The sequence below is a fragment of the Pinus tabuliformis genome, chromosome 7, assembly GCF_031772625.1.
Source record: "Pinus tabuliformis cultivar Carrire ecotype Pingquan chromosome 7, CPIR1, whole genome shotgun sequence".
NCBI classification, from domain to species: Eukaryota; Viridiplantae; Streptophyta; class Pinopsida; order Pinales; family Pinaceae; genus Pinus; species Pinus tabuliformis.
This window is the reverse complement of record NC_142293.1, coordinates 1144368178-1144383848: the sequence shown is the minus strand read 5'-3', so window position 1 is coordinate 1144383848 and position 15671 is coordinate 1144368178.

Below are 15671 nucleotides of genomic sequence, written 5' to 3'. Positions count from 1 at the left end.
GTTTATCCTTGAGCACCATTCCACCAGCTCAAAACTCAACCACTTCTGATCTAAAATTCATGAGAAAAAAGTATTTCTTGTATAGAGATCGACTGTATGGGCATTCACCGGATATCTCACTTTCCAAAGGAAGGATGAATCTAGAGGCTACCTGGCCCGATTACAGACTCTACCTGAACAAATAAAATGTAAACACTTCCTGAATAATAGATCTGATACCATGTAGAAATTTTGAATAATACACTTGTTCACAGAGATTATCCCGATTATACACTATTGCAGAATACATGCACAATACATAATTTCCTCTACGTTGATCATCAATTTAGCAGCATAAAAAACAATGAAACATCAATCACATGCACACATTAACATAGTATGTAACCCAGGGAAAGCTTACAGCTGAAAACCCCACACTATTTGTATATTAATGATTGAGAACATGTAACAATACATAGTACAATACTCCTCACAAGTACTCAGTACTATCTCCACCCGTTACACACAAAACTAGCTCAGATCCGAACAAGTCACAGGTTCAAATCTCCACCGCTGCTTTGCCTGCCTCCACTGCACAATGCTGCAAGAGAATGAATGAGAATGGTTGATCCAAACTTGTATTTCTTTGGCTTGGGATCCAAAATCACGTGAGCACAAGCTACAATTTCCTTGTTATTGGCCCACACTGTGCAGTCCTCATTGGAATAACTCAATCCATGCATGTGCAAAATCTCATGCACAACTGATAGTCACAACTCACCCTTTCACTTACCTCTAACACCTGTCTCTGTTGAACTGTCCATGCATTGAGTTAACTGATGTATTCTTTACTTTCTTTATGAGTTAATAATTAGTGAATTAATTAATAAATAATTCACACAACTCATCACTAGAGTATTCTTTAGTTAGACTAAATACAACTAGTTCAACTAAGTCAAACTGAGCACAACTCCATCAACTCCACATCCAACTCCACATAACTCACATGCATGAGTTTTAACTGAAGTCCTCCATGCAATAGCTCAACTAACACATAAGAAACCACATGATTCCTTCTGTCAGCTGTATGTGCCACATCCGTAGCTCGAATTGAAGTGCTCCAAGAGAATAAGATAATGTTTAGAGTCCAAATATTACTAAGGGCTAATAATATTTGACTGTTTCTATTTTTAGCCTAGCAGTCTAAAAATAGACTCTAATCACTCCACTGTGAACCAAAAATAGAAGTCCATCTATTTTTCCCAACATGACCAATCATCCATAAACAACATCCTGCAACTCATAGACCATGATCCATATGTCTAAAAATAGACTTTGTGCCAAAAATAGCCTGCGGGCCCACTTAGTGAAGGCGAATCCTTTCCATTAAGTTCCATCATCTTGTTGCATTTTCAACAGTGAATTTTGATTTCTTTAGAGAGGAGTGTTGAAAATAGCAACAAGAAATGCTAAAAATAGAAGTGCTAAAAATAGCATTGCTATAAATAGCAGTTTGGGTACCAGTGCTGGATTGGGCAACAAGGAATGAAAAATGGAAGTGCTAAAAATAGAATTGTTATTTTTAGCAGTTCAGGATGGATTCCTATTTTAGTCAGTCCCTGGACTAAAAATAGGAAGTAAAATTCGAATTTGAACTTAATAGCTGTTTGAAAATAAATTAATTAATTCACCATGAGTTAATTAGTTGGGAAAAATCAAACATGAAGTCTATGTGAGGACATGCAACAATTTCTCTATTAATTGAGGAATTTATCCATCAGTTAAAGAGATAAGGATGAGTTCTAATTTGAGATGTAATTAGTTGGCTCAGTTAACTGAGTGAAGTCCAGTTATATTTTATTTAAACAATTTGTTTAAATTAAGTAAGTTCAGTTAGTTAATGCATGCTAGCATATAACTGTTGCACTTCAGATAACTGAATATTCTCTCATGAATAAATCATGCATGTCAGTTCAAACAAAGACCCAGTTGAGATCAAAGAAGGGACAGTGTACTATCAGTTGTATGAATATTTTCCTATAAAGGAAGCTCATCCATGATGAGGATTTATCTCCTTTAGGACTGCGTAGTTGGATCAGAGGTTAGTGAGTATGTGAAGAGGCTAATTCACACAAGTGGTTGCACTGGACCCCAATCAAAATTGCGCAAAGAAAAGGGAGGCTTGGAGGGTAGAACAAAGGTTAGAGAGAGGCCTTTGACTATCTATGAGCAGCAGAGGTATTGCAGAGAGAGCAGGATAGCTTTTGAGCTGATTCTTTTGTAATACTGGCTATATTTCCACTTGTACGATAATACAGAGTTGGGGTTTTAGGCTGAGGCTTTCCCCAGGTTATATATTATGTGTTATGTGTGATTGATTCCTTCTTATCAGTTATATGTGTTATTATTGATGTTGCTCATGTTTGATTAAGCTTCCACTAAATTAGTTGTAGAAGTAGATCAAGTATTTTGCTTTAGTCTATTGCATTATCAGGTGATCTACAAGTGGGAATTTCTACATGGTATTGGAGCACAGGTGATCAAGGAAGAACAGTACAAAAGAAAGGAGAATTTGAAGTTTGTGATTCCTGAATATAGAAATCGAGTTCTTATCACATCTCTATTTCACCTATGGCGTTTAATGGTTTGAGACTCAAATATTCCCTTGATGGAAGTTCAAATTATATAGCTTGGAAGGATCACATGGAAGTAGTACTAGAGGATAACGATCTAAAGGACTTCATTGATCAAGAAGTTCCCAAGCCGACTGGTGCTTTTGAGTTCGCTGAATGGAAGAAATGTGTGGCTAGAGCAAGGAGAATCCTTCTGGAGGGAGTTCGAGATCAAATAGTCTCGAGTCTCTATGGGAAGGAGACACCATTTTCAATGGGGAAAACATTAAAAGATCTATATCAAAATAGCAGTGATTAGAGGAAGCTGGCACTGAAAGACAAGCTTCAAAAGATCAAGTGTGAAAAGGGCGACACAATCTCTACGTATTTGAACAAGCTCACCACATGCAGGGATGATCTTGGAAGTGTAGGGATCGCGACAGCTGATGATGACATGGTGAGTCTTGCACTCCTCAGTCTTCCTAAGAGTTGCATAGCTACCAGGACTTGGTTAATGGAAGAGAGAAACTACCATATTGGGAACGACTTTGGTTGAATTTGATGTAGGAGGAGATAAGAAGAAGCACCAAAGATGGTTCTTCATCCATGGAGGATGAAGAAAACTTTGCCTTAGCGAGTAAGGTGAAGAAGGGGAAGGAGAAGGTTTCTCATTCCAAATCCAGTTCTTCCCATGGTGGGAAGAAGTTTGACAAATCGAAAGTGCGATGCTTTCGTTGTCATGAGGTGGGCCATTTTGCTACAAATTGTCCACTGAGGAAATCTAAGAAAAGATCCGTGGAAGGATCAGAAGGTGAGGCACTGGCCTCATAGTTCGAGTTGGATTTCACACTGTTTGCATGCATGGTTTCATCCATGGTGGGAAGTGGTTGGTTTCTTGACAGTGGAGCTTCTTTCCACATGACTGACGACAAGAGTTTGTTCAGTATTTTGGAGGAGAAAGATCTCCAAATACTCATAGCGATGGGTAATGATGAAAAGTATAGTGTCTCAGGTGTAGGCAAGACTATTTTTCAGGGGAAGCATGGAGCTCGCCTTATCTTGACCGATGTCAAGTATGTACCAGGACTGAAGAGAAACCTGGTGTTGATCGTGATGCTGGAAGACAGAGGCTATGATGTAGTCTTCAATGAGGGAAAGGTTTTCCTTAGACACATCATCACTAGACAGGTGAAGCAGATCGGTTCACAGGTCAACAACCTGTATGCTCTTGAGGTTAAAGATGCATGCAAAGCCTTGAGGAGCAAGGAAACTGATGGAGACTTGGTGGTTGAGAGGGAGAGTATAATACCTTTCAACATGCAGCGCCAGAAGAAGTCTGAGACGATTGTGGAGGAGCCACAATTAGTGAAGAAGCTTCGAGAGGTTGTGGAACAACCACAATTGGGGAAGCTGAGAGGAGACATAGTGGAGGCATCCACTCATGCAGAGACCTCCAGTAGGCGGAAAATCGAGCCAGGTGGGCAGAGGGATCACATGCAGCCATACCTCTAGGTAGGAGGTGGGGAAGGATCCTTGAGGTACCCAACCTCTTTGATTCGACTTTGCTACAAGAGCCCCGATGAGGAGTAGCCGGATTGGCTGATTGGGTAGAGACAGATGCAGATGGAGTGGCAAAGAGAGCTACAGTGTAGGAGTCCCAGGATTGTGTAGAGCTAGCAAGTTGCAGCAATGCAAGAGGCACAGGAGTGTTCCACCAGTGTAGGATAGCACAGAGAGGTGTGCAACAATGTGAGATGCATGGAGTGTTGCAGCAGCTCAGAGGTCAGAGAGGGAGCACTTATCAGTAGCAGGTAGAGCTTCAGCATCAGAGTACGTTTATAGCCCAACGGAGAGGTCAGTGGGGAGTGTTTTTTTTTTGTTCCAAGAGTTGCTGGAGCAACCACACTTGGTAGAAGTGTTGCATGCAGAACATTCCAGAGGTACAGGATTAGGTTCGATTTGAATGTCTTTCTTGTTGAGAGGGAATGTTGAAAATAGCAACAAGAAATGCTAAAAATAGCACTGCTATAAATAGCAATTTGGGTACCAGTGCTGGATTAGGCAATAGGGAATGAAAAATGGAAGTGCGAAAAATAGAATTGCTATTTTTAGTAGTTCAGGATGGATTCCTATTTTATTCAGTCCTTGGACTAAAAATATCAAGTAAAATTCGAATTTGAACTTAACAGTTGTTTGAAAATAAATTAATTAATTCACCATGAGTTAATTAGATAGGAAAAATCAAACATGAAGTCTATGTGAGGACATGCAACAGTTTCTCTATTAATTGAGGAATTTATCCATCAGTTAAAGAGATAAGGATGAGTTCTAATTTGAGATGTAATTAGTTGGCTCAATTAACTGAGTCAAGTCTAGTTATATTTGATTTAAACAATTTGTTTAAATTAAGTAAGTTCAGTTAGTTAATGCATGCTAGCATATAACTGTTGTACTTCAAATAACTAAAGATTCTCTCATGAATAACTCATGCATGTCAGCTCAAACAGAGACCCAGTTGAGATCAGAGAAAGGACAATGTACTATCAGTTGGATGAATATTTTTCCTATAAAGGAAGCTCATCCATGATGAGGATTTATCTCCTTCAGGACTGCGTAGTTGGATCAGAGGTTAGTGAGTGTGTGAAGAGGCCAATTCACACAAAGGATTGCACTGGACCCCAATCAAAATTGCGCAAAGAAATAGGAGGCTTGGAGGGCAGAACAGAGGTTAGAGAGAGGCCTTTAACTGTCTATGAGCAGTAGAGGTATTGTAGAGAGAGCAGGATAACTTTTGAGCTGATTCTTTTTGTAATACTGGCTATATTTCCACTTGTATGATAATACAGAGTTGGGGTTTTAAGATGAGGCTTTCCCCGGGCTATATCTTTTGTGTTATGTGTGATTGATTCATTCTTATCAATTATATGTGTTCTTATTGATGTTGCTCATGTTCAATTAAGCTTCCGCTAAATTGGTTGTAGAAGTAGATCAAGTATTTTGCTTTAGTCTATTGCATTATCAGGTGATCTACAGGTGGGAATTTCTATAAGGAGCTCAAGGAAACAAATCTGTTAAAATCCAATTGGATCGAGCTTGGAAAGGTGAGGGGTTTGTACCCTCATCTACTTGTCAGGTAATAGTATCTTTTGGGGTCCAAAAGGCTTCTAGTGGGTAGGAATGATCAGATGCTCAGTATTTAGCTCAAAAATCAAGGTTCTTAGATTGGCTCAAACACTATATGACTGCATCTATCTCGTCAAGACGATCACAACGCATATTTGGTTCACCGAAAACGGAGTCCGAATGAAGGAGAAAAGGCATGCTGTTCGTTTTCTTAAACAGTTAAAAAAATTGTAGAATATTACATAATGATGGCATGGCAGTCTAATCAGTTGTCCAGTCAACAAGGGTAATCTTCTTCAGTTTTCGTCCAATGGGGCTGTGACAAGTGTCACTTCCGGATTCTCCAGTTTGATTGTGTGAAGGAGAAACTGCCTACTTGGCCTCCAAGGTGGAAATTATGTTTTGTCATATATATATATATATATATATATATATATATATATATATACATATTATGCTTTTTTTTTAAATTATATATTATAATAAAATTATTTTATATTAAATATTTATTTTCAAACATTATAATAAATCACACACACACACACACACACACATATATATTACATAAACTTCGAACTAATTCAATAGACATTGAAATAATTATATGGCACATGATAAGTCAAGTTCGAATTTATTTGAAACAACAAAATGTATGAGGGATGGGTGGAGGCATGTTTGAACCCTTGACCCCCCCCCCACCCGAATTCCATGCTAAACCAACAGACCACCGGCGGAGTTTTGTTTAGAAATTCTATGAACTTATGTATATTGCATACAATGTTGTCGACAACAGGGGAGGAGGGAGCCCACCCTGCAAGCGAGCCCCCTCCCCATGCGACCACAAGCGCATGACCAAGGGCCAACGGATAGATAAGTGCTTAGCGCTAATCACGCTTAGCCTAAGCTAATTCCATTTAAGCTTTAATTAAACCTGCTTCAATTCTGGATTAAGTTGGCGGCGGATTTGGCGACGCGCCAAATTCGGCGGAACTACCAATTTTGGTGGACTTAACTGGGGTCTTTCCAGATTTAGCGAGGTTCCCTAGGGAAAAAATGAATGCAACATATCTGGAGAAATTTTCGACCAAATTGAGCTCAGAAAGAAGTTTTCTTGGCTAATTTGGACCTTTTGAACACATTGGTGTAGGTATTAGGAGCCATAGAGCCTTTTAAACAACATTTTTGCCACACTGAGCTAATACAGAGGCCCAATCCATGAAAGTTGGACCAAGGAGATGTAGCCCAAGAGGGGTGAACTCCTTCATCAAAACATTGTGTTAATGTGTCTCTTTGATGGTTTTCTGCACTGTACATGTTTGTTGCTCATTATTAATTTCTGAAGCTATTTTTCTAATGAATGTCTTGTTTAACTTAAGGAAATTTACCTGTTGTAAGCACCAACAACTAAGGAAACCTCAGCACAAAAAGAAAGAAGCAAGCACATGTTTATAAATCTGTAATTGTTATTAGCACAAAAAAACTAATCATACAAAAATAGATCAAGTTGGTATTAGAGCCCAAGGTTGAATTGCTTGATTGCTTGAGTTTGTGCGATTAGGGTTTTAATGGTTGCAAAATTGTGATGCTTACAAGGTTAAAGTTGCAGAAAAAAGGGAAGCTATTGGTTGCAACTCCTGAGGTAATGCCTAGAAAAAGGAGAGCCACAAGGCCATAATCTTCACCACTCAAAGTTCCAATTCTAGCTACACTTGAAACTCCTCAAGTTTTTCCTTCAATTGAGAATGAAGAAGATTCAGTACAAATTTTTGAGCCTGAATCTATAGCCATTATGTCTAGAGAAAGAGAGCCTAAAGGTCCCTCTTCAGAAGAGGAAGAATGCAAGAAAGATTTCTACACTTTGATTGAGATGGTTAAAGTCCTCTATGAAGAGAGGAACACTAGAATGGTTGGAGAGAGTTCTAAACCTCCACATGGAGAAGGAAGATCAAAGGACAAAAAGGATGAGAAGAAGGATTCCAAAGGGAATGATGGAAAGACACCTCCATATCCACCATCCTCATCATCTTCCTCGTCATCTCCATCATCTCACACAGCATCATCTTCCACTACCACCACTGCAACTGCCCATACTCATTACAAAACCGCAAAAGGAAAAACTCCATTACTGAAATTGGACATAAAATTCGAACTTCCCATGTATGATGGAGAGGTGAAAGTACAAAAGTTGGACAATTGGATTCAACAGTTGGAGGTACATTGCAGAATTTAGAACCTTTAAGAAGAGGACATAAAGATCCAGTTGGCTTCAATGAGGCTAGAAGGAGCTACACTAGTTTGGTGGGAAGCAAAGACTCAAGAGGAAATGAGAATCCATGGTAAGATATCCATCACTTGGGTTGAATTTGTTTCTACAATTAAAAGACAATTTTATCCTTTAGCCTATATGAAAAAAGCTATTATGAGTTGGTGGAATTTTAGGCAGCTTAAAAGCCAAATAGTCCAAGATTATACACAAGAGTTTAAGAAAAGGGATTTGTTATTAGGAGTGAATTTGAATTCCCAAGATACACTGCTGAAATATATTGGGGGTTTACATTCCTATCTTAAACACACTATTCTTATGTTCAATCAGACTAATTTTGATGAAGTATGTGTGCAAGCCACACATCTTGAATCTAGATTATAGAACACTTATGAAGAAAGTAGTAATAATAAGCCACTTGACGGTAAGGAGAAAGAGAAAGGAGGAAAATGGAAAGGGAATAAAAATGCAATTGTGAATAAAGAAGGGGAGAAAGTTATCTATAACACTTTTCAAAAGAGGGACATAATGAGGATAATTGTTGGAAAATCCATCCAGAAATGAGACCAAATAAGTTCAACAATAAAGGGAAATGGAAAACCACTGCTATCACTCAAGAAGATTTAGGTTCTGAATCAGGTGATGAAAACAAAATCATTTTCATGGGAATCAAAGGAAAGCAAGATATTGCAAGCACTAGTTCACAAAATTGTAACACTAATACTACTCCAGATGAAAAGAGACGAATTGAGCTATTTCATCTTAGGGTCATATCTAAACACACCAAGATTGACACACTCTTCGATAGTGGGTCACAAGCTAATATCTGAAGACTTAGTCAACAGATTGAATTTTGAAACTGTATCTCACCATAAACCATACCCTTTGGGATGGATAACAAGAGACGCCAGTTTATAGGTTACAAGAAAAAGTTTGTTTAAGTTTGCAACCATTGCAAATTTTGTTGACAAAGTAGAGTTAGATGTGGTCTCACTTGATATTTTAGGTGTGGTGTTGGGTAGTCCATATTTGTATGACCAAAAAGAAGTGTTTTACCCCCATGAAAACAAGTATCACTTGTTCAAGGATGGTGTGGAGTACATAGTGATAGCCCATCGCAAAAAGTTGAACATTTCTTTGGTTAATGCAGGGGAGGCAAAAAGACTAGGGAATTCAAGTAAAAGTTTAGTACTTCTCATGTTCAAGCCAAATGATGATATTGTTTATGAAAATGTTGTTGCATGTAATGCAAGTTTCAATTCTGATTTGGTTGGTTCAGTTCATCAGAGTGATGAAGTATTTTAGGTTGTGAAGGAATCGTCCTTCAAGGAGAAGGAAACTTCACATGAAATATCTTTGCAACAAGAGGTTTCTCTTTGTGATGTTAGAATGCAAGGGTTGAAAAAATTGCAAAGTGTAGAGACACCAATGCAATGCAAAAGTTTTTTGAACAATGGGCTCATTCAAACATCCCTTACTCCATGTTGTGCACCGATGGTTATGGTGCCAAAGAGAAATGGTAAGTATTTCAAGAAAGAGGACAAAAGGAGTAGTTTTCACCAAAGAAAAGTTGTAAAAAGAGGTTAGTGTAAGAATATGCATAACACCAAACAAGAATGGTTTGTATGGCTTTTAATGTTGTATGTTCTTCGTAGCACTTCTATTACATACATATATTTGAATTATGGCAAAAAAGAGTCATCTCTTGAAGAAAATGTCCACTTGGTTGACATAAACATGTTTAGAAAATTTTCTTATGCACATGTCATTGAATGGATACTTGTCAAAAATCTCACTTTGTTCAAAGGTACAAAAGAGGTATAAGGAACAAGTTTATTGTTATGCCTTTTAGGCCTATTGGTTATGTAACTATTGTATGCAGGTGTCATTATTTTTTACATGAAAGTTATGTTCAGAAAATTTCATACTTTCAAGATGTACAATCGGGCTTGAGTCAAGAAAACCATGTAGTGAAATTTGTCATCCATTTGCATTATATGTTGTTATGTCATCTTGGTAAGAAGGATGTTTCTTTAGATGTCGACATGGACAAAACCATGAGTTTCCATGAACAGCTGAAAATGGTGCAACAAATAGTGCAAGATCAACTTGAAAAGGGAAAAGATAAGTACAAGTTTTATGCCAATCACAGGTTTCAAGTCGATGGTGCAAGCTGGTGTCAGTTTTGCAAAAAGAGGCTTCAAGTTGTTGAACAAGGAGAGAATGTTTATATTTCACATTCTGAATACACTCCTACAGAATTTCTGAATTAGTTTCAACAAGACGTCATCTGTGACAAAAGAACGGGGTCCTCAAGGCAAGTGAATGTTGAATTCCTTAGAGAGGAGCTCAAGGAAACAAATTTGTCAAAATCCAATTGGATCGAGCTTGGAAAGGTGAGGGGGTTGTACCCTCATCTACTTGTCAGATAATAGTATCTCTTGGGGTCCAAAAGGCTTCTAGTGAGCGGAATGATCAGGTGCTCAGTATTTAGCTCAATCAAAGTTCTTAGATTGGCTCAAAAACTATATGACTGCATCCGTCTCGTCAAGACGATCACAACGCAATTTGGTTCACTGAAAACGGAGTCTAGATGAAGGAGAAAAGGCCTGTTGTTTGCTTTCCTAAAAAACTAAAAAAATTGTAGAATATGATAGAATGATGGCATGGCAGTCCAATCAGTTGTCCAGTCAGCAAGGGTAATCTTCTTTAGTTTTCATCCAATGGGGTTGTGACAAGTGTCACTTCCGAATTTGCCAGTTTGATTGTGTGAAGGAGAAATTGCCTCCTTGGCCTCCAAGGTGGAAATTATGCTTATATATATATATATATATATATATATATATATATATATATATATATATATATTATGTTTTTTTTTAATTATATATTATAATATAGTTATTATATATTAAATATTAATTAACAAACATTATAATAAATCCACATATATATATATATACAAATTACATAAACTCCAAACTAATTCAACTGACATCGAAATAATTATATGGCACATGGTAAGTCAAGTTTGAATTTATTTGAAACAACAAAATGTATGAGGGATGGGCGGAGGTGGGTTTGAACCCTTGACCTCCCCCACTCGAATTCCATGCTAAACCAACGGACTGCTGACGGAGTTTTGTTTAGAAATTCTCTGAACTTATATTTATTGTGTGTAGTGTTGCCGACGACGGGGGAGGAGGGAGCTCACCCTGCAGGCCAGCCCCCTCCCCATGCGACCACAAGCACGTGACCAAGGGCCAACGAATGGATAAGCGCTTAGCACTAATCACACTTAGCCTAAACTAATTCTGTTTAAACTTTAATTAAACCCGCTTTAATTTTGGATTAAATTGGTGGCGGATCTGGCAGCGTGCCAAATTCGGTGGAATTACCAGTTTTCACAGACTTAATTGTAGTCTCTCCAGATTTAGTGAGGTTCCCTAGGGAAAAATTGAATGCAACATATCTTGAGAAATTTTCGACCAAATTGAGCTCAGAAAGAAGTGTTCTTGGCTAATTTGGACCCTTTGAACACATTGGTGCAGGTATCAGGAGCCATAGAGCTTTGTAAACAACATTTTTGCCACATTGAGCTAATACAGAGGCCCAAACCATGGAAGCTAGACCAAGGAGATGTAGCCCAGGAGGGGTGAACTCCTTCATCAAAACATTGTGTTAGTGTGTCTCTTTGATGGTTTTCTACACTGTACATGTTTGATGTTCATTATTAATTTCCGAAGCTATTTCTCTCATGAATGCCTTGTTTAACTAAAGGAAATTTACCTATTTATAAGCACCAAAAACTAAGGAAAGATTAGCATAAAAAGCAAGAAGCAAGCATATGTTTATAAATCTGTAATTGTTATTAGCACAAAAAAACTAATCGTACAAAAATAGATCAAGTTGGTATCAGAGCCCAAGGTTGAATTGTTTTATTGCTTGAGTTTGTGCAATTAGGGTTTTAATGGTTGCAAAATTGTGATGCTTACAAGGTTAAAGTTGCAGAAAGGAGAAGGGAAGCTATTGGTTGCAACTCCTGAGGTAATGCCCAAAAGAAGGAGAGCCACAAGGCCACAATCTCCACCACCCAAAGTTCCAATTCCAGCTAAACTTGAAACTCCTCAAGTTTTTCCTTCAATTGAGATTGAAGAAGAATCGGTACAAATTTCTGAGCCTAAATCCATAGCCATTATGTATGGAGAAAGAGAGCCTGAAGGCCCCTCTTCAGAAGAGGAAGAATTCAAGAAATATTTCTACACTTTGACTGAGATGGTTAAAGTCCTCTATGAAGAGAGGAACACTAGAATGGTTGGAGAGAGTTCTAAACCTCCACATGGAGAAGGAAGCTCAAAGGACAAAAAGGATGAGAAGAAGGATTCCAAAGGGAATGGTGGAAAGACACCTCCATCTCCACCATCCTCATCCTCTTCCTCATCATATCCATCATCTCACATGGAATCATCTTCCACTACCACCACTGCAACTGCCCATACTCATTCCAAAACCCCAAAAGGAAAAACTCCATTACTGAAATTGGACATAAAATTTGAACTTCCCATGTACAATGGAGAGGTGAATGCAGAAAAGTTGGACAATTGGATTCGACAGTTGGAGGTATACTGTAGAATTCAGAACCTTTAAGAAGATGACATAAAGATCCAATTGGCTTCACTGAGGCTAGAAGGAGCTACACTAGTTTGGTGGGAAGCAAAGACTCAAGAGGAAATTAGAATCCATGGCAAGATATCCATCACTTGGGTTGAATTTGTTTCTACAATTAAAAGACAATTTTATCCCTTAGCCTATATCAAAAAAGCCATTATGAGTTGGCAGAATTTTAAGCAGCTTAAAGGCCAAACAGTCCAAGATTATGCTCAGGAGTTTAGGAAAGGGCTTTGTTATTAGGAGTGAATTTGAATTCCCAAGATACACTGTTGAAATATATTGGGGGTTTACATTCCTATCTCAAACAAACTATTCTTATGTTCAATCCAACTAATTTGGATGAGGTATGTGTGCAAGCCATGCATCTTGAATCTAGATTAAAGAACACTTATGAAGAGAGTAGTAATAATAAGCCACCTGAGGGTAAGGAGAAAGAGAAAGGAGGAAAATGGAAAGGGAATAAAAATGCAAGTGTGAATAAAGAAGGGGAGAAAGTTATCTGTAAACACTTTTCAAAAGAGGGACATAATGAGGATAATTGCTGGAAACTCCATCCAGAAACGAGACCAAATAAGTTCAACAATAAAGGGAAACAGAAAACCACCACTATCACTCAAGAAGATTTAGGTTTTGAATCAGGTGATGAAAATAAAATCATTTTCATGGGAATCAAAGGAAAACAAAATATTGCAAGCACTTGTTCACAAAATTGTAACACTACTACTCCAAATGAAAAGAGATGAATTAAGTTATTTCATGTTAGGGTCATATCTAAACACACCAAGATTGACACACTCTCTGATAGTGGGTCACAAGTGAATCTAATATCTGAAGACTTAGTCAACAGATTGAATCTTGAAACTGTATCTCACCATAAACCATACCCTTTGGGATGGATAAAAAGAGACGCCAGTTTATAGGTTACAAGAAAAAGTTTGTTTAAGTTTGCAACCATTGCAAATTTTGTTGACAAATTAGAGTTAGATGTGGTCTCACTTGATGTTTTAGGTGTGGTGTTGGGTAGTCCATATTTGTATGACCAAAAAGAAGTGTTTTACCCCCATGAAAACAAGTATCACTTGTTCAAGGATGGTGTGGAGTACATAGTGAGAGCCCATCGCAAAAAGATGAACATTTCTTTGGTTAATGCAGGGGAGGAAAAAAGACTAGTGAATTCAAGTAAAAGTTTAGTACTTCTCATGTTCAAGCCAAATGATGATATTGTTTATGAAAATGTTGTTGCATGTAATGCAAGTTCCAATTCTGATTTTGTTGGTTTAGTTCATCAGAGTGATGACGTATTTCAGGTTGTGAAAGAATCATCCTTCAAGGAGAAAGAAACTTCACATGAAATATCTTTGCAGCAAGAGGTTTCTCTTTGTGATGTTAGAATGCAAGGGTTGAAAAAATTGCAAATTGTAGAGACACCAATGCAATGCAAAAGTTTTTTGAAAAATGGACTCATTCAAACATCACTTACTCCATGTTGTTCACCGATGGTTATGGTGCCAAAGAGGAATGGTAAGTATTTCAAGAAAGAGGACAAAAGGAGTAGTTTTCACCAAAGAAAAGTTGTAAAAAGAGGTTAGTGCAAGAATATACATAACACCAAACAATAATGTTTTGTATGGCTTTTAATGTTGTATGTTCTTTGTAGCACTTCTGTTACATACATATATTTGAATTATGGCAAAAAAGAGTCATTTCTTGCCATAAACATGTTTAGAAAGTTTCCCTATATACATGTCATTGAATGGATACTTGTCAAAATTTTCACTTGGTTCGCAGGTACAAAAGAGGTATAAGAAACAAGTTTATTGTTATGCCTTTTAGGCCTATTGGTTATGTAACTGTTATATGCAGGCATAATTATGTTTTACATGAAAGTTATGTTCATAAAATTTCATACTTTCAAGATGTACAATCGGGCATGAGTCAAGAAAACCAAGTAGTGAAAATTTTCATCCATTTGCATTATATTTTGTTATGTCATCTTCGTAAGAAGGATGTTGATTTTGATGGCAACATGGAAAAAACCATGAGTTTCTATGAATGACTAAAAATGGTGCAACAAACAGTGCAAGATTAGCTTGAAAAGGGAAAAGACAAGTACAGGTATTATGTCAATCACAAGTTTCAAGTCGACAGTGCAAGCTGGTGTCAGTTTTGAAAAAAGAGGCTTCGATTTGTTGAAAAAGGAGAGAATGTTCAGATTTCACATTCTGAATGCATTCCTACAGAATTTCTGAATCAGTTTCAACAAGACGTCATTCGTGACAGAAGAACGAGGTCCTCAAGGCAAGTGAATGTTGATTTCCTTAGAGAGGAGCTCAAGGAAACAAATTCATCAAAAGCCAATTGGATCGAGCTTGGAAAGGTGAGGGGGTTGTACCCTCATCTACTTGTCAGATAATAGTATCTTTTGGGGTCCAAAAGGTTTCTAGTGGAGAGGAATGATCAGGTGCTCAATATTTAGCTCAAAAATCAAAGTTCTTATATCGGCTCAAAAACTATATGACCACGTCTGTCTCGTCAGGACAATTGCAACGCAATTTGGTTCACTAAAAACAGAGTCTGAATGAAGGAGAAAAGGTCTGCTATTTGTTTTCCTAAACAACTAAAAAAATTGCAGAATATGACAGAATGATGGCACGGTAGTCCAATATGTGGTCCAGTCAGTAAGGGTAATCTTCCTTAGTTTTCGTCCAATGGTTGTGACAAGTGTCACTTTCGGATTCACTAGTTTGGTTGTGTGAAAGAGAAACTGCCTACTTGGCCTCCAAGGTGGAAATTATGTTTTGTTATATATATATATATATATATATATATATATATATATATATATATATATATAATGTTTTTTTTTTAAATTATATATTATAATATAATTGTTATATATTAAATATTAATTAACAAACATTATAATAAATCCACACACACACACATATATAAATTACATAAACTCTGAACTAATTCAACAGACATCAAAATAATTATATGGCACACGGTAAGTCAAGTTCGAA